At 42.8% G+C, this 25,820-nt stretch overlaps 1 protein-coding gene across 6 annotated transcripts in view; it reads left to right on the top strand.

The window, feature by feature from the left end:
• The window catches only part of LOC107219410 (Ig-like and fibronectin type-III domain-containing protein 1), a 171,672-nt gene that overhangs the window by 63,908 nt on the left and 81,944 nt on the right, over positions 1–25,820 (top strand). The gene's annotated exons all lie outside the window — the stretch shown is intronic.

Raw genomic sequence — 25,820 nt, 5'->3', positions numbered from 1 at the left:
TCGTATGCTGAAACTGCACTTTTAGGGCAGAAATTATACCACCAACAAGTTGACCTCTCGTTTGTCCGATTTTTCAACCTCGGCACACCTAATAACAGCCTGATAAAACGATTTTCAATATTGGTACAAACTTGTTACAGGGATTATAGTTAGGTACTCTGAAAATTGTGTGAATATACTAACGCGAGGTGCAAATAGGTAAATCCGATTGGGTGTTACGATACCTCTTCAGCGTGGGTACACATCCGTACGAGAACCAACGCCGATGAGTTATGGTTAATCTATTAGTGCACTGCATGGACCATGCGCGGCGGGTGGCTAAGTGGCCAGTCGTGTAATCCGACGAAAAAAACTTGCAGGATAAAATGTAAACACGGTAGTTAATCAGCTCAACATCCTGATCAAATACCCAATTTGATTTTGATGGCGATTGATTCTTTTGAGCAGCAATTTTGAAACGCTGAAGTTGTACTTGCGTAGTTTATACGTGTAGACGAGGAATTTCTCATTGTACTTGAAAGTCTGAAAGCGAAATTGACTTTCTGTATGATATACTCGACCAGGTTTCACGCCGTATAACCTGATTTTTCGGGGAGTGCGAAAATATGTATGTAGTAACGGGATCGGGGGAGTAAATGTCTCTAATAACCGGAACGAAGTATCCACTACACTAGCTTTTAGCACGTATATAACGCGTGATGCCTTCATCTTACAAGTACAAAGGAGCGAAGGGCGGCGAAAGCTCACTTTGTCCCGTCGCCTCCTCTTACATCTCCCTCTTCTTCGCCTTCGCTGGTGCTGATGGGAATTGGCAGGCTATGAGTTACGAGGCGAGGTTCTATTTCGGCCCTCAAAGCCTCCCGGCACTTGATCGCGTTGGTATCAGACCTACGTCACTCAGTCACTCACCGTGCAGATCCATTTCCGAGTCGGGTTCCACTCTCTCTCTCTCTCTCTTCTTTTCCTCTCCTCTTCTCTGTTCCTCACTCCATTTCTCTTTTTCTCCCCCCCCCCCCCCCCCCTTACTCCCCCCGCCCGCCTTCTCTTTATCCTACACTCTAAAGCCTCCTTCTCACGGCCGGTGATCACGAACAGAAAACCGTTCACCGATCCTGCGGGTATATTACGTGTCTCTGTCCAGAAGTTCGATCACGGTAGAGTTTTAGATGAGGAGGATTCCATTTACGCATATCGCGGTATGTGTCATTTACAATGTACATACTTATGTCGGCAACTTGGTTTTACGTTACGCGAGGCGTTGTTGTCGCTAAAAGAGGGCCGACGCTATCTAGGATTAAGATCAGTAGAACAGAAAGGTGCAATTGTTTAGATGTCGGAAACGGTTACACGATTTCAAATCATGGTCAGATGAACGTTAATCCAAATTGGAAATAAACATTTCACACACTGTAATTATTATGTAGGGCAAGCGCAGCGATAGTCCATTTTACAACTTTTCCTTTGTCGTAAAATTTTTCATACTACTGGAACAAGATGTTGCGTATTGAATATACGTTGACTGTTCAATGTTTAATCATACCGAGAAAGAACGGCAAGCATCGTGCTTGTGTGTGATAGATGCAGTATGCAAATCATTACATGTTGCGTGCCAATTAATTATTACAGATCACCTTGGTATATTAATTATTATCCAATAAGATTGTTAATTTGCGCTCGTACGTACAACAAAGTTGACTTTCATTTTGTCGTGGGTCGGTGTGTCAGATCCCATTTGCAGAACGAGTTTGTCGAGTGACAGAAATTTGGCACGACGGGAATACCCGCTTGGTTGAAGATACGTCACCACTGATCAATTTTCTTTCTGAAGCAAAAAAAAAAAAGAAAAAGAAAAAAAACTTTGTTGATGCGTAGATAAACACGGTGACAAGAATGGCGCGGCGATAGAATACCACGGAGTGTACGACGAGGCAAAGGATGGAATTTCCATTCTCTATATTCGCTGGCTCTGGCAGAGTGCTTGAAGTTGCAGAAAAAGAAGAGAGGATGAAATTTGGATTTTATATAGTATGTATACGATTGTTCGAGAGAGGATTGGGACGCGTTGTGCTAAGGGTGGGCGAGGCGTAGGGCCACGATCCTCTTCACTTTACCAAAGAGGCTTCACCCCGTTGGTGTTCCGTTGGACATCGTTAGGGCGCGTACATGTACGTATCTATGTACTACATACTTATGTTTATGAGTACACATGTATAGAGAGATTGAACGGGAAAAGCCCGATACTCTGAATACAAAAGAAATTCATCCCTATTTTCCTCAAACGGATGGTTACCCGTGGGAAACCGGGGATGAATAAAGTCGCGGTATAGTATAGCTAAAAGACTACAAAAGAGATGGGGAGAGTTTTTATTTCATTCCCGAGGTTTGCGGGGTGGGTAATACGTATGCCTAACCTAACCACCCGCACGAGGAGAGCGAGGTGAACTCCGAACCTATTGTGTCTCGCAGAATATGCTGATTGTGACTTCATCCTCAAGAGGGTAAGGCTCTTTCCGTCTGCCTCACTGCGACGCTTGACTCCGGTGGACGCACTACGCGAAGTGGGAGGTGGTCGAATACTTGGCAGGGATTGCGGAAAGTCAGTCGGAGGGGATGTTTTTACGACAAATTCTTCTTCAAGTGTTCGAACAAAGTGGAATTTTATCAGGTCTTACGCCAACCCAACGGTCGTTGTATAAACGTGACTTCATGGCTTATCTTTCTTTCGTTGCATTTATAGAAACCAACGCCTCTTTCACGTTTTCCCGAATGCCTATTTCCGCCCCTTTCTCTCGCTCGGTGAACCGCAAATATCTCTGATCAGTTCTTTTACTCTTCTCGGACGAGTCAGAAGCAGATACTCCGGCTTTCTTTCTCTCTTTGTCTCTTTCTCTTCTTTCGATCGCGAGGCTGCATGGCTATTTTTCATCGATCCAATTTCTGCGTCACGCTGTTCACGCTGTGGCTTCCGTTTCACGGTTTAAAGTTTCACCGCTGCTACTGATTAATCCAGTGTCAGCCTTGAATTATCAAAGCTAAATGGAAATTGATCACGGCAGAACGATGCTTCAGCATCAGTTGTACAATCAAATGGAATATTTAATCAACCATAACACGATCATGGGTTCTATGCAGCCGGTATTCATGCATCGTCGCGCGAACTCACCGGCATTGGATATCATTGGCGAGGATTCTTTAATGCCCGAATGTCGTTGGGACGATTTCACGCTCCTGCGACGCATCGAGTACGGCTCTATGATTTTCGACTCATCGCTAATTAAACCGGATCCTTGCAGTTTATAAACCCAGAATTTCAGTAAATTCGAGTGTTGTATTCCTCTCTGGGATCCCCGTTGGAAGCTTTTTGGTTCTGATCATACAAATTTGGGTATTAACGTTCCATCCGCTTCGGACTCCGTAGAGGAGTTTTTTCGTTTTACGACGTACTTGTTTCTGAACGATTCGATGACTTTTCTGTGATTTCAACCGCTCTGGCAAATAACTTGAACGAAATTTTTGGCACCGTTCGTATTTACTGCGGTTCGCGTCACCTGCATGCAAGGATTTCGAAAATGCGGTTACCTTCGACCCGACTCGTAAGGTTCACTGAGTTACGTTGAGCTTCACCATAAAGCGACCCTTGTGTATACCAGCGATATACCCACCCAGTGTTCCTCGCTGCAAATAAACTAGGAAGATAGAACCCTTGGCTTCTCTAGGCACGACCTCTTCTTCCATTGCGGAATACAAATTTACGGTTTCTGAAAGACGAAAGTCGGCCATTGCTAAAAATAACACGTCCCTTTTTGTACTTGTTGTTTTTTGTTCTTGATCTTCTTCTTCTTCTACTTTTTCTTTTTTTTTTTCTTCTTTTTCTTCTTTGCCGTTTTTTCTCTCTTCATCTCCGGGGATGCAGGGGATTTTCATCCGTTATTTTACATCGCGCATATACAATAAGTTTCTCTCTACCAGGATGAAAGTATATCATCCACAATATGTACATATAATAGTATTATACAAAACTAGATACATCCTGAATCAATTTAACCGCATCCCGTTTATACTCGCTTAAGTTCTTACTCTTTTGAAAGTTCACCGAGCCAATGCAGCGGGCGGTGGCATTTCGCTATGCACAACTAAAACTTCCTCCTCCATGCACCTATACGTATAACCGAACTTTCGAAGATTTCTGGCATACCTACTCGCGCCAGTTCAGTTCACCCCGAGGTCTCACTACACGATTCGTACCTACACATATCCGCGGCATGGCGTGGCGTGTGTGTGTACGTCGCTCTCTCTCTCTCTCTCTTTCTCTCTCCCTCTCTCCTTCTTTCTCCGCAAGTACAGCACGACGTAAGTACGTTCCTACTGTGCCCGACGCCAAGGTTTACGCGCCGGGCAGGGGTGACGGGATGAATTAATGGGACCATTCACCACCTCCTCGAGACCACCTTCAGCCCACCCACGTATGTGCGCGAGAATGTTCCTACATAGATCCGTACAGGTGTACTAATGTGTACCTACTCCATCGTGTGTGCTAGAACGGTATATGCTATACCCTTTTCTACCTATGCAGCGCATGATATCGTTTTGTACGTCCTGTGTTGTACAGGGTGTCTCGTGTCCGTTCAAATATCAAGTGTCAAATTGGAATTTTCCCGTAGAGAGTAATTGTACGTTTCACTGTGAAACAGTTGTTTCCGAATTGTGTTACTGACATTTCGGTTCGGTGCTTTTTCGGCCGTCCTACGAATAACTCTCTTCAGCATTATTCAGCCCATACACATACACGCGTATAATATGTCTAACTTCGGTGAGTTATGCGGGCCACTTGACGGGGTCTGTCGAGTTTAATTGACAAAAAACCAAGTTGACACGCGCGACGTGTAAAAAAACTAGTCTAGCCATGCATTAAGATGGCGAGGAAGATTTTCGGAATTTTTACACAATTTTCATGCGATAAAACACGCTCCGTTGCGTCGGACACCCTGTGTATGAATGCACGAACTCGCACAGCAGGTAGGTACGTACGTGTCTACCTATACGTATATGCGTGCCTTGTACGTGCCTTGGTACGTCTCTGTTGCTGTTGATACGTATACGTTGAATGCTTTGTTGAGGGCACCAGCGTGGGGATAAATAGTTGTTCACCTATATTAAACCGCGACGAGAGAGGGGCGAAGGGTGTCGAGGGTGCGAGAGCAAGCAGGCTGAGGGAAATAAATCGGACTTTTCAACCAAAGGATACCTCCTCCTTCGGGTTCCCACGTTACCAACTCTTCCTGGGACTGTACCTACACCGACTCCTTGCCGACTGACTACTTTTCGTGTCCCGGAAACGCGGTGGTGCAAGTTGGTACACCAGGCTGTTAAGTCCTGTTCATATTTCATCCCCTGAACCTACGTGTGTATGTAGGTGTATGTGTGTACTTGAAATTTCTACAAACGAGCGAGATGTTGTCCTGACGCGATATTGCATTTCAGCACACACGGTGATTGAAGTTGACGACAAATTGCCGGTAAAAATACTGACACTTTTTTATTACTTCGCTGCTGCACCTGTCGTTCGACGCTTGTGAGGGTGCATGGTGAATACGTACGTGCTATGTATTGGGTGTACTAGTCAAGGTACTTTCAGCGACTACGTACGGTTTTATATTAAATTTGACCTTTTGTTGTTTCGAACACGACAGTGCTGACAAGTGTACAACTGCTTCTCTTACCTTGACGGTCAAATTGCGAAAGAATGATAAAAGCCACGTTTTGCTGTGGCACTTTTCAACTTCGGAGACAGGCGCGTCTCTTCAGATCGTCGCACGGCATCTCGCCTGTTTGAAACACCAATAAAATCCGCAGCTCTTTTGGCAAGTCGAAGAATACTTATACTTCGGGTGCCAGGAAACTATCTCCAATATTTTCAACTCCATTAAAATTGGAACGTTTTTTTTTCTTCTCAAGTCGGTGCAGCTGGAAAGATGTAACGTTTCGGTAGAATACCTGTAAAATTTTCAATACAGAAGAAGTTCCTTTGAAGTGAGGTGTATTCAGGTTCTTTCTTACTTCGTACACTTGGACTGACTGGATGCATCGACATCTAACTCTATAGACTCGTTTTCAACATCGTGTACTACGGCCTACCAGTCCTCAGGCTTCAGAGAGCGAACTTTGGATGAAGATGAACAGTTGCAAGGTTGCGAGGAGATCGGAACTTGAAAAGATGAAGCGAAACTTACCTGGTTTTACGTTTAATCAATAATTTTCTCACAGTTAAATAGAACCGGGTGTATTTCCGGCGTAATTATTACCGATTTCCCGTGGAGGAAATCGGGCCACTATGCCCACAGTGCCGGGTAAAAGTGCGAGAAGGATAGAGTGAGAGAGAGAGAGGGAAAGGGACAGAGAATGAGGTGGGTTTCACGGACCGCAAGGGAGGAGGACGGGCGGAGGTGAATCTTTCTTGCCGCCAAAGCCTCGGAGGCGACTCGTTGTTAGTTTTAATAAGGGGAGCGTGATGTTATGGGGTGACGCCTTTTGGCTCCGAAAAGACACCCCGATCCGCGTAATCATCGTCGTCCCCATTTCAGCCTATTTTCCCGGTCCTTTCCCACCCGCCGAAGTTCCCTTGTCCTCAGTTTACTACATTAATAATTCGCGAAGGTCGGCGTCGAACCTGGTTGGCGTTAATCCTTCTCCTCGAACTAAACGTAACTCACCTCGTTGCAGCTCGACGGGAGAAGGCCGTGAACTTTGACTAATATATGCGGAATCAGGTTATCAAGCTGAATTTTACCCCCTTACCAAAAAGTTTGACGAGAAAACCGCTCGCCGGCTTATCCTGTCACCTCTTTCTCATAATTTTGTATTCTTCCTTTTCCCTTTGTTACCCTCCACCTTCTTAAACCCCGTCCGCCCGCCTTTTCTCCTCCGGGCACGCACATCGCTCCCAACACTCAACTTTTCGCCAACCTCACTCCACCACCACCGACTTTCCGCGACGTTCCCGTGTCGGTAAAGGCGACGGAGATTACCCGGTGCTTACTAATAAGCTTCTGACCTTATCAGCTTCACCGCCAGTCCTTAATCACCCTGGCTCATATATTTTACGCTGACTGATAGCGAACGAAAGTATAACGGTGGATGAATCCTGGCCTGGTTCTGGTATAAGTTGAGATGGATAAACTCGGTTGGGCAAAGGGTAGGTGAGAAGAAAAGGGTTTCGTCCAGAATCAGGCAGGCTAGATGGATAATCGGATCAGTGGGCAAAATATACACTTGGGTAAGCATCTGCAACAGCCTCGTAATGGGCTTGAATTTTTGATTACATAAATCTGAAGAGGTGCGACAGTAACGAGTGACTTGAGACTTGACGTTATTCAAAATTTCCAATTAAAACTTGTTCGGTTCTATTTTTCGGATTTTTTTTTTCGAGCTAGTTCCGCTCTTTCCTCATTGTTTCCCGGTTCCTGTATACGATCGCTCGGGTTCGGACGAGATTTCCCCGTTGGCAGTTGATCGATTTCAATCTCGTTTAATGTACCTCTTGGGACTGCAATCGACCTCTCCGATTAATAGCTGTGTTTGTCGTGTCACTGAAATCGATGGTGTCACGGCTCTGCGGTTTCTAGACGCCGAACATATTCCTGAGAGCCAGCCTCGATTCTGATAGGATTCCGGGTCAGTTTCGTTTTTTTTGTTTATTTTTTCTTAAATTTTATATTCTTTAATAACAAAACTCGCCATTTTTTTGGCGAAATTCCACGAAGATCATATTACATAGCATGAGAAAAGTTCTCGAAGCGTGAAGGATCAACCGCGAATGCTCGCTTCCGAGACTTGATTTTATATTCCGAATTATATGAGACATGGGGATTTCCACAAATTTTTTGCATTCCCCGTGCACACGTCGACATCTTGCGAGCACAGCCGGTTTCAGCGTAAGCTCATCTTCTCATGTTCACCCGAGCGTTAAATTGTTGGGAATTTCATTTCACATGTATTGCGTGTAATTGTGTTTAATTTACATGTTACCGTACAGTCTGAAGTGCCCGTAAACACGGTGCACCGCAAATTTCCACCTACCATCCGTACACACGTACTTTCCACTCACACACACACACACACACCGTTGTCAGTGTTGTTCATAACCTCGACACAGGCGTAACATAGGTATAGTAAAACCCCGCAAGTTTATTTTCTGAAACTTTATACGCGGGGTGTTACTTTGGCGAAAATTAATTCTCTATCTTTCACGCTCTTGGAGGTGGATGGTTTCACACGAATGTCGGTTCTTCGATTGTCTTTTATATTGTATCTACCGCAGCTGGCAGATGCGGTGTAAGGTACTTTATACCGTCGAGAAAACGCTACCACGATCATCTCGTTGGATATCTTTGTCTTTTTCCTTCCTTCCTTCCCTCCGAGAAATCAGCTGATAACTTTCACCAGATAGGAACACAGGAGTTCCTTCTTCCTTTCTTTTCCTTTTCTCTTCCTGCAGACCAAGTATCTTCGCTATCGATTCGATTTGCTCCTTTGACATCCCCTGCACGACCGAGCGTTTGTTCCTCTGCGACACTCGAACGATCACTGATCGCGCAGCAATATTGCAGGGCGATGCACGTCACGTCGCGTTGCGTTATGATCCTCGTGGAAATTCACGCCCTTCTGAAATCGTGTTATTCATTACACGTGAGCTTAGCCTGCAGGGCGATGTGGGGACGGGCATAGTTGGCCAGAGGATTTCATACTCGGGGCGAGATAGCGAGAGATATTCTCCGAATGGTTATAGGGCGGAGAACACAAGTCAGTTACCGGCTCTCTATGGTGGCCTAGACTAGGTAGCTGCAGGGAACGATTGTAATTGTGGTCGGGAATATTGGCGCTCATCCAGCGGTGCAACCTAATTCAATTACACTGCTCGGTAATTTTCACTTTATCGCATTTCTATATTGTGCCGATGGTCGGTGCAATTTCTACTCGAATTAACATGCCTCGATGATCTTAAACGCGTTATTTCCTCTTTGATACTGCTGTAATTTCTAATTCCATTTTTATCTCTCGCTGATTAAGCTCTAATCTGAAAATTCGTCACGTTAAAATCACGCCGAGTTGCAAAAAAGCTGCTGGAATTATCGAGATCCATATTCCACGGAATAAGAAATTGGAGTGTTAATTTATGCTTGGCGAAATAGTGTTCTTTTTTTTTTATGCCTTCTCATATCAGGTACGCGAATCTTATACCCACGTACATATATCCAGAGAATGTCGGTGTCTCTGTTATCGGATCGAGACACGTACCCTATTTCACTGGGAATAATATAATTCACGAACAGAGGACGAGGCAAGTTGCAGTAAAAAGTGGGCGAGGGGTTTTCCCTGTCACGTTATTTGCTTGTTAAAAATTTCCAGAAGAAGCCAGAGCGCGAAAAGATTTATTACCCTGGGTCTACTGATCCGTCTCGAGTTACGCGGGGTACGGTGAAAGAAATTGGAATTACTTTTGAAGAATATCTTAGCAAAGGCACGACGAGGACGAGGACGAGGACGAGGACGACGAGAGGATCCGTGGAATAAATGGGCAAGGCTTGTTCGTCTGGCGTGCCCTTCTGTTTGCCAACTAAATTTCGCTTTTCAACTAAGTTTCCTTCATTAAGGTAATTCTTTGCCTGTAGCGTTACGCGTTTACGCGTATTATACCTACCTTATACGCGACGAGTACCATGTTTGTCTCATCGCGGAATAAATATTCATACATTTCTACCCCCCCTCTCATAACACAGGAACGCCATTTATTCCGAATGCTCAAGCTGTTTACAGACAGTGCGGAAACACGAGGATATGACAAGGAACGGCAGCAGAGTACCACACCTTGTTCGCAATTAGTTTTATAACCCACTTATCAATAGCGACATTATCTTGCGGTTGGAGCAGGAAACGATGTTAGCTTTCCTACGCCCGCGCTGTAGTTATGTTCTATGCGGGAACAGCCGGTCCATGCCGATGCTTGGCAGACGGGCTAAATGAATTATCGAACTTTCGAACACGGTGTGATTTTAATCAACTTTACCAGGTATGTTGTACTTGGGAAATTTCACGATCCATAATTTTTACTCGCTGCTTCTGCTGCTGCTCTTGCTGCCACAGCAGAGGGTGCGGTGCGTTGATCCTCGTTTTTTCAGAAGGTGTACTTCGTTTATCGCTACCTATCGTACAATTGACATAACATAATTACTCATAGAATGTGTTTCGTAACCTGAAACCACACTCGAATAATCATCGTACGTTATATCGCTCTCATGGAATTTTCAACTCGTGCACAACTTTAGTTAATCAGATTTCATAGGTTTCAGCTTTGTATATAAATTACTTCTGTGCATATAAATGCACTATAAATTCAGTACCAGAGGTATGACTAATATATCATGCCTGTTCTCAAATTGTCATCGGTATAATATAAAGTTGTAAATTGCCAGTAACGAACTGGACAAATTACAAAGTTGACGCGAAGTTGTTGATAGTACTGTTTTTGGTTTTCGTTCGCAGCGAGAAAGAAATTTTTTTTAATTTAAAAAATATGTTCCTGCTCACACGGGAATTTTTCTAACTTTTCCGACCGAGAGACAATCGATCAAATAAAAGTTTCCACACTTTGCGGTGGTGTACGTTGTACCAGTTCTGATTATAGACGGGGCCGTTGATCCTCGTGGGAATTCATCCCTGACCAATAAGATACTTTCGAAATCCTCGGGAACTTTATTCCCCGGGATTTCCAATTTCTATTCAGTCAATGTCGACGGCCATCTTCTAATTGCAATCCTATAGTCAGATACAGCATCTTTAATCGTCACTGAAAAGGGGTAGCGCCACAGCCTTGGAGAAACGGCGCTGCCGATAAATCCTGACGGCATGGTACCGATAGGTGAATAAATGTACCGCATGTCCCATGAATCAGGCAGAGCACTGGGGTTTAACAATGCTATTGGGCTTTCAAATTGTTCCCCGTAGTGCGACCCGGTAGTCAACGACGGCTAGACGTCGATCGCAGAGAGGAAACTCCACCGAGCTATCGGGGTAAAACTGGCTCACACAGGTATATCGAATGGTTTCGGGGGTGAACTTGCAGCCTTCGTCCTTTCGATCTTCTCTCACAGAAATAATCTCCACCCTCGAAACATTTCGCCTTCCGACCAGTCGTCCTTCAATTTTCATTGTTTGAAAGATTAGGCGTATTTACCACCGTTGCTTATCCCTTGTTTACCCGTTTCCTAAATTGCATTTGCAGCACCGTTAACCTTATTATCATTTACATATATACGGTCACGTTTGTCTTATCCCGTACCATTTATCCTTTACACCATTAATTTGACCTCGGAAAGTCTGATACGCAACGATCAGCTCTCTGCGGGTTTGCTGAAAGAGTGATTAATACTAACGAGGGGCTTGTTGTAAACGGCGCGGGGAACATAGGTATGTATAAGCCAATGCGAAACTTAATTATCACTTGTTGATTTTCCACGGTTCTACGCCTCCCTTTTCATCGGATGCCGGTCGTAATCCGATTACGGAACTGCGTACGGATTTTATTCTCCCCATCTTACAATTTATTAGCGAGTTGCCTTTTGTATTCACGTACATACCGTTAAAATCCATGTGTATAGTTTCGACGATCACCCGATTTTCCAGCAATCGCGGTACGTTTATGCAAATCGCTGGTAGGACGAAACCAACTTCTGTATAACGATGTATTATGATCTATAAAGGTTATAGGTGGAACGATAACCGTGACGGTAGGTAGTAGCAAGGGATGTTATACGACTAAAAACACTAACGAGTTGGACATAAACTGCTTGATTTCTTTTTCTTTCTCCCGCTCATTTATATACCCGGTACGACGGGCAAAAAGAATTATTAATATCCTGTTCGTGGTGTTGGGGTGAATTTTTTTCATGTTTTTTTCGTATTTTTTGTCATCTCTTTTCCATATTTATGTTCCTTCAAACTACGCGGTTCAACGTTATTACAAAGCGCCGCAGTGCAGTTTTTTTAGAATTAATTGCACGTTTAAGTCGTTTTGATTTTATGGTCGGTAAACATTTTTGAAATTAATCCGTATACACGTACAGCTCTCGAGTTTCGTTACGATTTAATAACGGAGCGGGGTGGGGTGATGGTCGGGGGGGGGTTTAATGTATTTCGCAATTCCATTTGATTCGGTTTCATATTTTATTGAAATCATAAATATGATTCGAACCGGGATATCTGTTTGGTTCACGTTGGTCCCAATTCAACACGGCGCGCGTTTAAATTTCAAGTACGTCGGACAACTTGTGAGTGAAAACCTTACCGAGCACGAAATCGTTCCGAAACTTCCTACTAGGGGCAATTAATTAGTTTCAACGTAGGCTGTCAAAGGGAAGAAGAAGTTGAATTTGTCAACATCGAGCAGCCGAAGGCGAATTTCGGGTCTCGCGTGCCCGCAAAACCCTGACGAGCCAATCCCTGGCCGAATATCACGGTACGAGCTCCCAAAAGTTTACGGATAATCAAAGTCCAGAGAGTCCCTTGAAACCGCGACATCGACCACCGGCAGTCCATCAATTCTATCGGATCAAGCGGCCCAGCCGCCGTCATCCTGTCACCCTTGAAAGTGGCAGAGCTTTGCTGCAAAGCGTATTCTTGCTCTCCTCCTGGCTGCGCATACCGGGACGACCGGCTTCGAGGAATCCCGAAAGCGCGTCACGCGCTTCGAATCAACTCACCCTGCGGATCCGTTACCGAAAACCAGGAGGTGTGCGCGTTGATAGACTTTACCTAAATGTGGAAGGTGTCATCATTCGCCCGTGAAGCGGCGTCCGGGACTCTCGTAAACTCCGGGGTAACCCGTCTCGTCGTCTGTAATCGTCGACGGTGAACCTTTTCCCCGTTTTTTCCTTCTCTTTCTTTCTTTCTTTCCCGTGTTTTTTTTTTTTTCGTTTTTTTCGTTTTCTTCTTTCATCTCCTTCTTATTCTTCTCCTTATTCGCCTTACGGCTCACGGCTATGCCCATGAGATACCCCCGTGGACGGTAGACGGTGTTACCTCGACAATGACGGACTCGACCGGATTCGGGTGAGATAACACAACCCGGGCGAGACTGACAATCAGACACGTGCCAATATATACACAGAAATGAACTTCGCGTTGCTGCTATCCGACTGGATACAGCTCATCGTCGTGTATTACCGAATTCCGGGCGATTCTCATGTATCTTGAAAATTTGTACCTGTGAACAAGGTTCGAATAGTTTTGCGGATAGTTGATATTACACCTTTCCATGAAATAAAACGCTGACGTTATTAAACCGCGTTAGGACGCGGTATGCGGATCGAGTTATACCGTGAAATTAATTACTTAAGGACACCACGCGGCGTCGAAAACGTGGCAATTAAACGACCCGAAATATGTAATTAACAACGATAAAGTATCCATCGAGTATTAATTTAGCAACGAATTCCGGTATAACTTCGCATTTATTATAACTATTACAGTATCGCAAGGTGTTCATGCATATACCTATATATTACGTATATATGCCCGGTAATACCGTGAAATTTCAAAAAAGCACGCCGCTTAGACTAGTTGGCAAATTTATGCCGCAGATAATTTCAGTGTTTTTTGTTTTAAAATTTTTTTACTCCAGTTCTTGCTTCACTTCCCTCTCGCTCCGTCTCTGGTTCATGTTTTCTCTGATGTAAGAGAGGCCAGAATTTACATTGGAATAACCTTATGTTTCGTACATGCTGCATCGTGTACGTGCCGAGGGTAGCAGGTGTGGTGCAAGTCCACTAACACACGTTGGCTTTTTTTTGGCACGCTACATACCGCTCGCTTCTTCGATTTTTAAAGAACATTCCTTACCAACTTTGCTTTGTTCGCCTCGTTTCTTCCCTAGGAATTTATTATACATATAAAGTATCGCGCGATGCCAGTTAATGATAAAAAATTTTTTTGACTAGGCTGCTGCTGCTGCTGCTGCTGGTATTAGAACTCGCAAGTATGGATATGTATGGTCGTGGGACGCGTGCTGTTGTACATATGTACATTTACATACGAATTATACGCATACGTACACAGCTATCTTCAACAATTGGTTTGAGTTTATCGAGGGTCCATTCGTCCCGCGCCCGAGGCTACTGAATTTGTTTGGAAAAAACCGAGCGAAAGCGCAGGGGGTTGATAGCAGAGTCGAACGAAATTACGGTGATTCTGCTCAACAGATTTCTTCATAAAATTTGGCACGCCGAGGTTCAATTTCATTTGCTGAAATCCATCTTCGTTTCTTTTACTCTCGACTGACGGTGAAATTAAGTTCAATTTTAAGGGTGCCAGTGGCTTATCCTAAAGCTTCACAGATCGTGATTGTTTCGTCTCTGTACGTGGGTGTTATTGTTTTCGATGCGGATCACGCCGAGAGACCAAGTTTCGCAAACGAGTCGCTGCTGCTTGCAGTTGCAACCTCGGAGGTTACAACGAACTCTTGTAATTCTTCTATACCTGCAGAGTATTTCAGGTATAGGAATGCACGTAGACGGAGTAATGTAACGGAATTGTTTTTTTTTTTGTCCTCTTTTGCCTCCCCGCTTTAAATTAGCCCGATTCCTCCCTTACGCTGCCGCCCTTCATCCACCCTTCTGCCCCATTGTCCAAACACCGCGGTTTCCCGGTTGGGGCGTGGCTGCAAGACGTAGGTACACACAGCGAAACGGATGGCTTTGCGAATGACCCGGATCCCCAACGTATTCCTGAAATCTTCAAGCCCCGATTCGCTCGTTCAGATTTGAACTTTTAAAAACATTCGTATAGAGTACATGTTGTATGTTATTCACTCACCTTTTATCGTCGGTTAAACGAGGACGACTGATTGTCACGTGCGTCGATTATTTTATATTCCTACATACAATTGCAGCGGGATGACACTTGCATAGGGAATTAAAAACACTTTAATGATCTCTGGATTTTTTTGGGGGATGAGGAATGTATACGTTTTTTAATATTTATGGGTGGGTGATGTATGGAAAAAAGATAAAATATATTGATTTTAAAAACATTTTTTTAACAGTTGATTTTCGGTTACTTTAGGCTAGATATCGACTTGTGAGAAAAAAAAATAGCGCCACGAACGTTTATTTTAACAACGCGATAACGTGTTGTTCGAGTTTCATGAAAGTTGAAAGCCTGGAAGATTGAAAAAATTCACCTGTCTGAGGTGGAAGCCTTCATTACGTGTACATGCCGTTCCTACGGTGACATAAAAAGTGGTTTAAAACTGCGTGGTGATAGGTCATATGGTTTTTATGTTTGTACAAAGTCTGCGAGATTGGAGCTGCGCGCTGCCTGGGAGAACAAGTAAAGTGGATTCAATGTTAATGCAGGAGAGCGCAGAAAGAAAGGAAAAGGTTTGTAAAATTTACGCGATTGCAGTAGCATTTTTTATTCAACGGTCAGACGAGTATATAATTTAGATACACTATGTAATATGTATGCTAAATTTTATTCGATCGTCCATTTTACGAAGCACATTTTCAATTCGTTCCTCTCAATTGTCCCTGATACTGCAGGAAACCGCGCTCTCGATTCTCGAAGACGAAGAAGAAGTCACAGTCTGCAATGCTGATTGGTGGGTGGCAGTAGGCTTCGCTGAAAGCTTACCCAAGATCAATTTCTCCCTCACTTTGAGATTTAAAAAACGAAAATGGAATACCCGATATCGAATGCTTATTATTCATTCATTTATTCACTCGTTCTATACCCTCTTGCCGTTCGCTTTCATATCTTTTATAATGATATTTTACCGCCGTCACTATGCAGGACGTTCACAAAATTGCCAAAACCTAGAATCTGTCTTTAGTCCTTCGTACTACGAGGTTTTTTCTTCTTCTTCTTTTTATTGTTCCACTCATTTTTATCTGCACGCAATATCGCTTTTTAAGGTCACATGCAAACGACGCGATTTAATATGCCTATCGTTTTTATTTCTCAGCTTTTTTAGAAAACAAGATTACCGAATCTACGTCCTTACTTTGGGTGGAAAGTCTTGCATACCTTAACGGAGTGTCAGGCATTACTGACACTCGCTTCTGCGCCAACAATAAGCAACTTTTTCTATTTTCTTCCTCCTCGCAGTTTGATTTCTGCCGTTTACTTGCTGTCCCGCATGATGGTTTTAAGCTCCGGCTCTCGCCCGTCACCTGTCAGCCTGTCACTTATATTTGCTGAGAGTCTTACGTGTTCCGCCGGTGGCGAGGGGCAAAGAGGGGAAGAGAGTCAGAGAGGAAAGAGAGAGGTTGCATTTGCCAATTGATTCACTCCGGGAGGTTTTCCGCCCCCGCAATGGCAGAGAATTTGCTCGATGCATTTTTTTTCTCATTGCCCTCGGAGTGAAGAAATGCTAGAGGAAGCTCAGGTACGTGTGTAAATATATGTGTAGATTCTACGTCTAATTGGATATACTCCAACGAAAATGTTCCGCGCCTTTCTCGGAGCGGAAGGAAAGCTGTTAAATAACTTTCAAATGCAGAAATTTCCACCAGAGTTATTTCTGATTAAAATATAACTTGAAAATTGAACTTTCAGCTTAATAGTTACAAGCGGTTCAACCAGCCAATTTGGATACATATATAATCATTCAGCAGTTCGTTTAAACCGTGCTAAAAATAATGCGACGAATATCAAGCTTGCTTGCGGAGTATATTTGACTCAATATTTTTCAATTATTTTCGTTAATTGTGATATTCATTCTCTGGCTCCTACAGGGAATTCGAAATTTAATTACGGTTCGAACTGCTATGTGCCGAAGTTTGATATTACTGTCAATAATGGGAATGAGGCAATATTTGCTCATGAAACGGTTTGTGGAATTTTGTCCGGCAACGGTGACAGTAATAACCCTAATTCGAACTGGCATTTATTAAAATAACTTTCTCTAATCAAAAATAACTTCTCCAAATGCGCCTACCGTTTCTAATAGATCCCGGTGACCCCAATTTGACGTATTATTCCTGAAAAACGAAGGAAATAAATTTCCGAAAATAAAATAAATAAATATCTGTCCGTCAGTTACAACGTACCATTCGCATCCCAGCCATTGATCAGAGGATCTTGAGATTATGCAGAATTGTTTTCTTTCGAAAAAATACGCCGATACAATAAGCAAAACATTTGATTCTGGTCACACAAAATTTTGTCACAGATCAAAGGAGCTATAAGCTACTCTTAGATTTTTTTGGCGACTTTTGCAATACCAAATAATTTTCTAGTATTTTTAGTAGCTTTTGTTCACTCCCGCTATCGGCAGCTCAATAATTCAAAAAATCCAATCAAAACATCGCTACAGGATTAGTTTTGATAAAGTATAACAAGAATTATTCGTTTTTCGGCTGTAATCGCTAGCCGTGTAATAGACTGCACTTCTTTATACTTTAGCCGCCGTATATAAAATTCCAATCGTTGTAGACGTACATGTAGGGTAGGAAAAGTTGCGCAAAGGTTAGTGAAAACCTGCCGACAGGTACAATAAAATTGAATCGTTACACTGACGGACCCACATGATTTGAAATCCACACGCACGTAACAAATGTATCACGTTTCAATTAGTCGCGGCTCTCCCATTGATTGGAACACGAAATTTTCCACTACGATTTGTATCTACGCACGTCATCGCACGAATTGCTATACTTCAACCAGTGTGCGTAATTTCTACCGCATTTCTATAAAATTTGTTACTCGTTTTTTTGCCCAATGAAACCTGCGACCCGTATACAAATATATAGATGGTTTATTTACGATCAAATCGACTGCCGCACGACAGTTTATATTTGAATGGTACATTAAGATAGCTTTACGGCAAGTCAAAATGTCGTACAAAGTATAAAACGTGATACATACGCGTACGATTCTGTATTTCCGAAGATTCCTCAGCGCAGACACAACCTACCAGGCTTCCGAGATAAGCCATTGAATTTCTATCTACTTGTCCAATTCGCCGCGATCGACGATACCGAACTACAGTAGTACACGGTAACCTTATACTACTAGTAGTAGTAGTTGTGGTGGAAAGTATGTATACGCAACTCCGCGATTATCTACCAAATTATCTACGATCGCATAGACAGATAGGAGCCGATTCTCAGGGGTTGAATCCACTTCGATTTCTCTCTCTTCCCCCCCTCTTTTTCCCTCTCTCCCTCAAACTTCGTTCCGAATTGACGCGCCGGCAGCACTTTAAACCCTTCGCTTCATCAACGCCATTCGCTCCGTCCGACGCGGCGTCGCTGCAGACCGCATGTGCATGCTTGAAAAGTATCGAACGCTGCGAATTAATAAGACAGCGATCTCCGTCCTAACGATCGTCGCGCCATTCATGCTCAACGAAAAAATTTTACCCCAAAGCTCGGAATCAGATCCCGAGGTGAATTCATCCCGCTCTTATCCTTACCTACGGGGGTGAGATATTTTTTTCCAGATTTCGTGCAGTTCCGCTCAGTGTCGAATCGAGGACGACGTGAGAAGGGGGAGGGGGTCGAATCGTTATTCGTCAAGCACTGGGGAGGCCGTGAGGGGAAGCATTCATCGATCCTTGAATGCGAGTCGTTTGAGGACAGTGCGGAATAGAGGCAAACCTCACGAGTCCGAGTCACGCGTCGTTCATCCCCACGTGTAGAAGGGAGTCTCGACCCATAGTCGCCAGAGATAGATAACTCGGGAGCATGTCTCCAGCACCTTCTCCGCACACCCTCCACTCCGCCGTTGACATCGCGACTTCCTCGTCGTCGTGTTGCAACAGTGCAGTCTGTTTCAACTTATCTCGAAGACGCCATGCGGAATGGCGTCCGACCGGTTCTCTTTGCCGTGTAATGACGTACGCGTGTGCGGCTCATCCTGGATCGGTTACACCCCGTGCACATGTACACGGATCCATCGCACCGCATTGCCGTCCCTGCAATATGCATGTGCACCTATGCCAAGACTCGCGTTCTAGGCGCTGGGGTCTCGTGTGTGTTTATTCGTACTTGCATACTTACTTACGTGGCTGCGTGTAAGGTTATTCGAACGCCATCTATAACTAACGTGAAAATGCACACCAGGGGTGTGCAAACATGCTCTCCTAGTATCGTCCTTCTGCCGTGCAGACTTGACATTTCTGTGCGAACGAGGCGACCGTAACGCAGCTGCTGCGAGTACGAGTATTATACGTACCTGCAGAGTTATAGTATAGTACCAGGCTAGCTTTTGCTCGTTCGAGAGACACATGAACCTTTGATCTCACCTCTTGTGTACGCTGACATTATATTTCTATACGAATGCTGAAGTATAGTTTGCACTTCATTCATATCCTCTCGCATTTTTGCTATTATTTGTTTGCATGCTTGTATGTTTTCGTTTGTTTTAATTGTTTTTGTAATTGAAATTCGTAATCCTTTGAAATCATTTCGTAATCTCCGAAATTATAGTATTAAAATAAAATTCTACGCCGGTGATAATCGTGGTAATCATTCAGGTTTATAGGAATCTCTTAGAAATTGTATGAAATTTTAGAAATCGTGAGGAAATCACGTAATCGAAGTAAAATTTATTTGTAAAGTAATCACAATCTCGCAATCACTCTGTAAAATGTAAATAATCGCGAAATACGCAATAACGGTATAAATTTTGCTCCAGTAAAATATCCCTTGATCGATTCCGATATTACTTCTTTCATTTCATTTATACCTCGACGTATTTTTTTGATCGGACCCAACTGTAAAATATAATGTTTCTATAGAATGATGAAAAATTTATCGCCATTCGTGCTATTACGACAAAGTTTGTATTTAATAGATTTCAAAGAATATTCTGCGATTAGTTTATGGCAATTATCGTTGTTACCATGTTAACGTATGCATCGTCCCTAAACCATGAAAAATCTCTAATTAACCACAACGATATGGTCACAATATAGAATCGAGAAATGTGGTGCGGATATAAAATGAAAATGAGTTTCTCTACCTGTACCGAAAAAATCTGGTACCAGTAAAATATTACTGTTCTATTTCGACACAATTATTCACAATATATTTTACATTTACTGTTGTAATAATTTAATTTTAGCGCAAGAAGAAAGCGATATTAAGACATTATTCAACTGTAACACAATTTACGTAGTATTGACTCTCACAGGTATTAAATAGTTATTCGTAGTACACTTTTTTTTGCTCCAATTGCAACACTATTTAAACACTACTGTACAAACGATAATAATTTTAATGTACTTTCCTGGTAACTCGACAAACTTGAATGTCTCGCAGTGAATTACTGCATTTCATATTCGTACTATCCTTGTTACTATTCATGATACGGATAACGGTAGAGGTGGGTTAGGGTAGGGTCGGATAGGGTTGGTAGGTAGGTAGGTAGGTAACGCGGTGCAGGGTCGGTGGTTGTTAACCGTTCTGTCCACGTACCGGACAAAGAATGCAATCACCTGGAATTCGCTGGCGCGCAACAGAACAAACTTTGCTCCTTTGGGACTATCGGAATATACCGGGATACTGAGGAATACCTTCGTCCACTTCGCGGACAAATTTCCAGGGGCAATTTTAGGGATGGTATTGCGTAGAGCGGCCGAGCGTTATAACATACATATGTATACGTACCTACTTACATGCTCCGCATTGCCTTATTACCGATACAATTTAACTTCTTGAATAAGGAGAAGAAACGCTGGGCGGCTTTTCCTTGTACTGTGAGTTTTTTTATTTTTTGTGATATTTCACTCTACGATTTATCGAATTTAGATTCTCCGTCAGGATTTTCGACGTTCTCGCAACGCTTGGCAATACGACGTGATATACGTATTATAATTCGGTTTTTTTCGGCTCTAAGTACTTCGCTTGGTATTGGTACAGTACCTAAGTACCTTTTATATCCGACGATTGCAGGAGAACGACAAAGCTTCGCTAGGATGACAGAATCGGACGGATATCGGAAATTCGGAGGAATAAAAAATTATTATCCAGTGAAAAAAAATTTGATTCACAAATTCACCTAACGTTGAAACGACCCGTCACTCTCTCGACAGATCCAATTAGAGCTCCTATATAAATATTATTTTCAATCGCCAATATCGATCCCTCCGCAGGTTCCCACGTCAGAGGAATGACTTTAGCACGAACGGAATATTTTGCGCACAACGGCAATGGAAAGACGAAACAAGCCGCAAGTCCTTTGCATTAAATGCTTCAATAATCGGTTCCGAATATCGATTTAAAACGACATTTATCATTTCGACCTGATTTTGATATGACAGATTACAAATTGCAGTGTTGTTTCGTTTTTTCACATATTAGTGTTCAAGCACCGAATCTTTGGTTTTAGCGACTGTTTCACTTTCATCGCGTGTCCCCCCCACTTCATCGAAGTATCAATTTATTTTCATCACGAATTGAACCCTGGCTTTGCGTGTCACCTTGGGATCCTTGCATCCGAACGGCTCCAGGAGGCGGATCTTGGAAGTTTGTCAGTGTCTCACGAATTCCAGTTTATTTAATAGCCTCGGAATCACGTAGCTTATATACGGGTCGTTATTCGTATATACCGTCGCATAGTTTGTTACAATTAGAGAAAGCCCTTTGTCTATGGAAAATTGTGATTTATTTTTCGTTCAACTTAGAACGTGAAGTTTCTGCTTACAGCTGGCTACCGGTTTTCGTTACTCATTCACCGCGTTGGCTCGGAATTTGTATATCGCTGGATCAGGGAAGGTCAGTTTAACGTGAATATTTAGATCGCGCTGATGAAAATTCATAACGCAAGTTTCGTATCCCTGTTGCGTTTAATAATGAAACGACATTCTATGGCTAATTACCACCTTATTTCACCCGTGCCAACATTTCACACCCGATAATGTTGTCCGGGTGGTCGGTTCAAATTCAGTATTTACTCTAATTTGTCTAGCGTGTAAAACGACAATGAGTGATAATATAATGATTAATAATAATAATGACGGTAAGATTGAAAGGTGAAATAAAATAAATAAACAAAATAATCAAAATTGTTTGAAAAAGTGGAAAAAGCCCTCTTGTATTGGAACTAGTAGAACCTTTGTCTGCCATAGTGTAATACATAGAGAAGTTGGGTTGAGCTTTGCGGGTAAAGTTTCCTCCGCTAGAAACAATTACGTCAAATTTCCCTTGGAAAATTGCATTGCAATTGGATTTCCGGCCCTATTCCTCGTCGCCGTAACTCAATTCCTGTGCTTCGTAATAGCTGACGAGAAGATTGGCTTTCAATTCAGCATGATCCCCGGCCAGCCGGCTAGCCGATAGCGAGCCTCACGTGTCGTTGACTGCAGGCCTAGGGTCTCATATTTTTAATCCCTCCGTTTTCTCATCAGTCGAGTATTCGCGACGGTATTCGAGACTTATAGCGAGGTATCCGCACCCTCGCCCTGCACCATTTATGACAAATTAAATTCACTTCGTTCGCGGAGATTCGCCTAGCTTTGTGTGCGTATAACGTGTACAATATATAATAAACTGCCGAAACATGCGGGCATGAATAATAAGCTGCGTGTAACAGGGTTAATGGATTGATTCGAGGAGCGGTTCTTCGAAGAAAAGGAACTCGAGGAGGAACCACACCGGAAGGGTGAGGGAATCGCAACTTTCGACTTATTTATTATATATATATATTTGTACGATACCTAACTATATGTTTGTAGTATATTTGTACACGCTTCTCGCGCTCAAGAGATGTCAGCTTAATTACGCGTTAAGAAGTTTGTCATGCCTGTCGTTAAGCTGATTAATTTGATCGCTAGGTATAAATTAAATTAAGCGAAGGAAAAATACAAGGTAAAAGTCCCGGTGTCTAATCAAGACTGGATATTTGTATACTCAGAAACGTTGAAGTTAAAACATATATAAAGGAAATTTCGTCGAATTTTTACTGATTATCGTTATTGCTTTTTTTTTCGCTTCTTTACGTTTTTCAAATCTAGGATGGAACGATAATTAATCGAACATGATTCCGCGAAGGCGTTAATTTTGACGGGTTGCAGGCGGGGGAAGGAAAATGACAAAAAAAAAACAAAAAAAGAGACACAATACGTATGAGTATATAATCTGGCACTTAATTGTACCTACGATACGCCCAGAGGGAAGGTTCGATTATTTTTCAGAACATAGAGATAAATAGCTAGAGTGAGAAAGAGAGAGGAGAGCGTAACGAAAATCTATATCAAGGTTGAAATTTATTGAAATTTATTCAGTCTTCCCGGGTAATGACAGCTAACGTTGATTCCTCGAAGTAAGTGCTGTCTCAGAGAATTGACAGTTTTTCTTGAAACGTCGATTTCTTTAACGCAGAGTTTTCGAATGCGCGAGGCTTAAGAACCTCCATGGAATAAAATTGCTGCCATGCCCTTTCCCCGTCTTTTAATGGAAATACTTGAGAAACGTGGGAAACTTAAACGATTACGATCCACGCGCGTTGAGAATTTTCCGGGACCTGCCAGTGTGGCTTTATAACAAAATAGAAAAAAAAGAAAAGTATCGAAACGTAAAGCGGCCAAACTTCGAACCGGGTATGCCGTCCGAAAAATAAGTAGAGAACTCACCCCTTGCTGCTGCTGTACTACCTTCGGAAGCGGACCGTTGTCACGCCATTGTTAAACTTCTTCTCTACATTCTTCCGAAGGGCGGATATCAACTTTTTCCTCTTTGTTCCCCTTCGTTGAAAAAAAAAAAAAAAAGAAAGAATACGAAAGTATAAAAATTAAAATACAATCTTTCAACGTCCTTTTATACAGTTTTGACCTTTCCAGTCGGTTGCCTCAGGCGTTAATAAAATTGCTAACCGTTGCTCCGTGTAAAATTTCAATCCAGTTTCCATCGTCGATCGCGTTTATAGGTATGTAGGGTGAGGGATGCTCGTTGCCGAGAGATCGTGTTTTTTCCCTCTCGAAATGACGGTTCGATATTTCTGATCAATAAGCGTTTTGCTCTTTTGCAATCTTCTATTTTCAAATAATCAGGTAAGATGTAAGCATTCGGTTTCTTGAGATTTATGAAATGCCTGTTGGAGCCGTCCGATTTTGGTTTGTGAAAAAAATTCTACATAAGTATCGATCACGGTGGTTTATCAGCCAGTATTCCCCCTCCATTCACAGGGAATGTGCTTCTTTCATCGAGTGCATATCGCCGATTCGATTCTCTCTTTATTATTACACCCAGGCCAAAGCTAGGGGTGAAAATTTTCTTGCCCCCAAGTTTCGGTCGTAAACTTTTTTTTGGCCATAAATGTGTTTGACAAAACGGTACCAGATGTTTTTAACAGCATATAAGTCGTGTTACTACGTAAGTCTTATTGCGTGAACGTAACACGCATGCCACTACGTGATAATGGCTGCGTTGATCTAGATTCTGATGTGAATCGTATTTGATTGCAGAGCGTGACTATTGAAACGTTCGGATTTAGGTATACGGTTTAATTATTGGAGAACAATACTAATGCGTACGAGCACATCACGTCGAATCTATGTGTTGGAGCGGAATTCTCGAAACCGGTCCTATAATACATCAGTCCGTATCATACCGTTGATTTATATACCTTTGTGTACTAAATTGCCGTCCGACTGAGTTACGCAGGTTTTAGCTTGGTATCGTAACGCCATTTGCCTATCGTGTATTAGGTATACATACGTACTACACACGCACGTGCGTTGATATACGTATACTGTGCGATATATATGAGGTATCGTTATCGCGATAAATTATTGCTATTACGCGGATCATGCCAACCAATCCGTTGCACAATTCGATTCCCACGAGATATTTGGATTCGCGTTTGCGTTATTCGTTTGCTCACTGTATACGAAGGTATAATAATACCGGTCTCCAATCAGCCGCGTGTAAATCATTCGATTTGACCCGAAGTGGATCGGGATCACTGTAATGTCGCCAGGATCCCCTTTCTCGCGAATCCGATCGATATTATTCGCGGTTCGCTAAGTTTCTTGCAGGATTCGCCGAATCGGTTCGTCCGCTGCAATTATACCGATCCTCTGAAAATCTTGTACTTGTTATTTTACACCGATGACAAACACGCCATTCTACAGGCATAGCGGTGAGTCGTTTCAAGCAGCAACCTTTAGGCTTTGTGCACACACACGCAGCTATGCAGATGGGGAAATATTTCGAAAGAGAAAAAGTTGCGGAATAAAGAAGACGGTTGTAAAAATGATTGCTGCAGGTGTATCTGCTACGACACATACCTACAAACTTTGCAGTTTGCGCACATCTTCGTCAAGGTTGTTATCTTAATAAGGTTGTTCCCGCGTTACGAATGCAATTCACGTCCTGCCAGCTCGCGGCGGCGGTGCTACGACGGGGGGAAAGGTGGCTATCAGCACTGCACGGCTGGGATAATGCCGGCATCTGCATTCAAGGCAAACCGAAGCGATCTTTTGTCCCAAATGATAGAAATAATCTACCAAATCCGTCTGCCCGTGCAGGGCTTTTAGATACGATAGACCTTCCCGCGTATATATACGTGTATCTATTTCACTTGCGACGAAGTAAGTATCACTGCATTAATGCGGAGACAACGATAGCCTGGATTGAACTGGAGTTGATAAATTTTTCATATAATCGAGAGAAAACGATATCGATGTTCAAGAATTTGTGTTATTAAGTACTTATAATACAGGTCCTTTCTTTTTTATCCACATTACTAAACGATCTAGTATCTTTAGTGTAAAGATTCTCGCGTTGCAAAATCACATGAACCGTACATCTTCAAGCATAACT

This window comes from Neodiprion lecontei, chromosome 1 (genome assembly GCF_021901455.1).
Source record: "Neodiprion lecontei isolate iyNeoLeco1 chromosome 1, iyNeoLeco1.1, whole genome shotgun sequence".
Classification (NCBI taxonomy): domain Eukaryota; kingdom Metazoa; phylum Arthropoda; class Insecta; order Hymenoptera; family Diprionidae; genus Neodiprion; species Neodiprion lecontei.
Note: the sequence above shows the minus strand (reverse complement) of the source record. Positions and strands in the feature narration are given on the sequence as shown.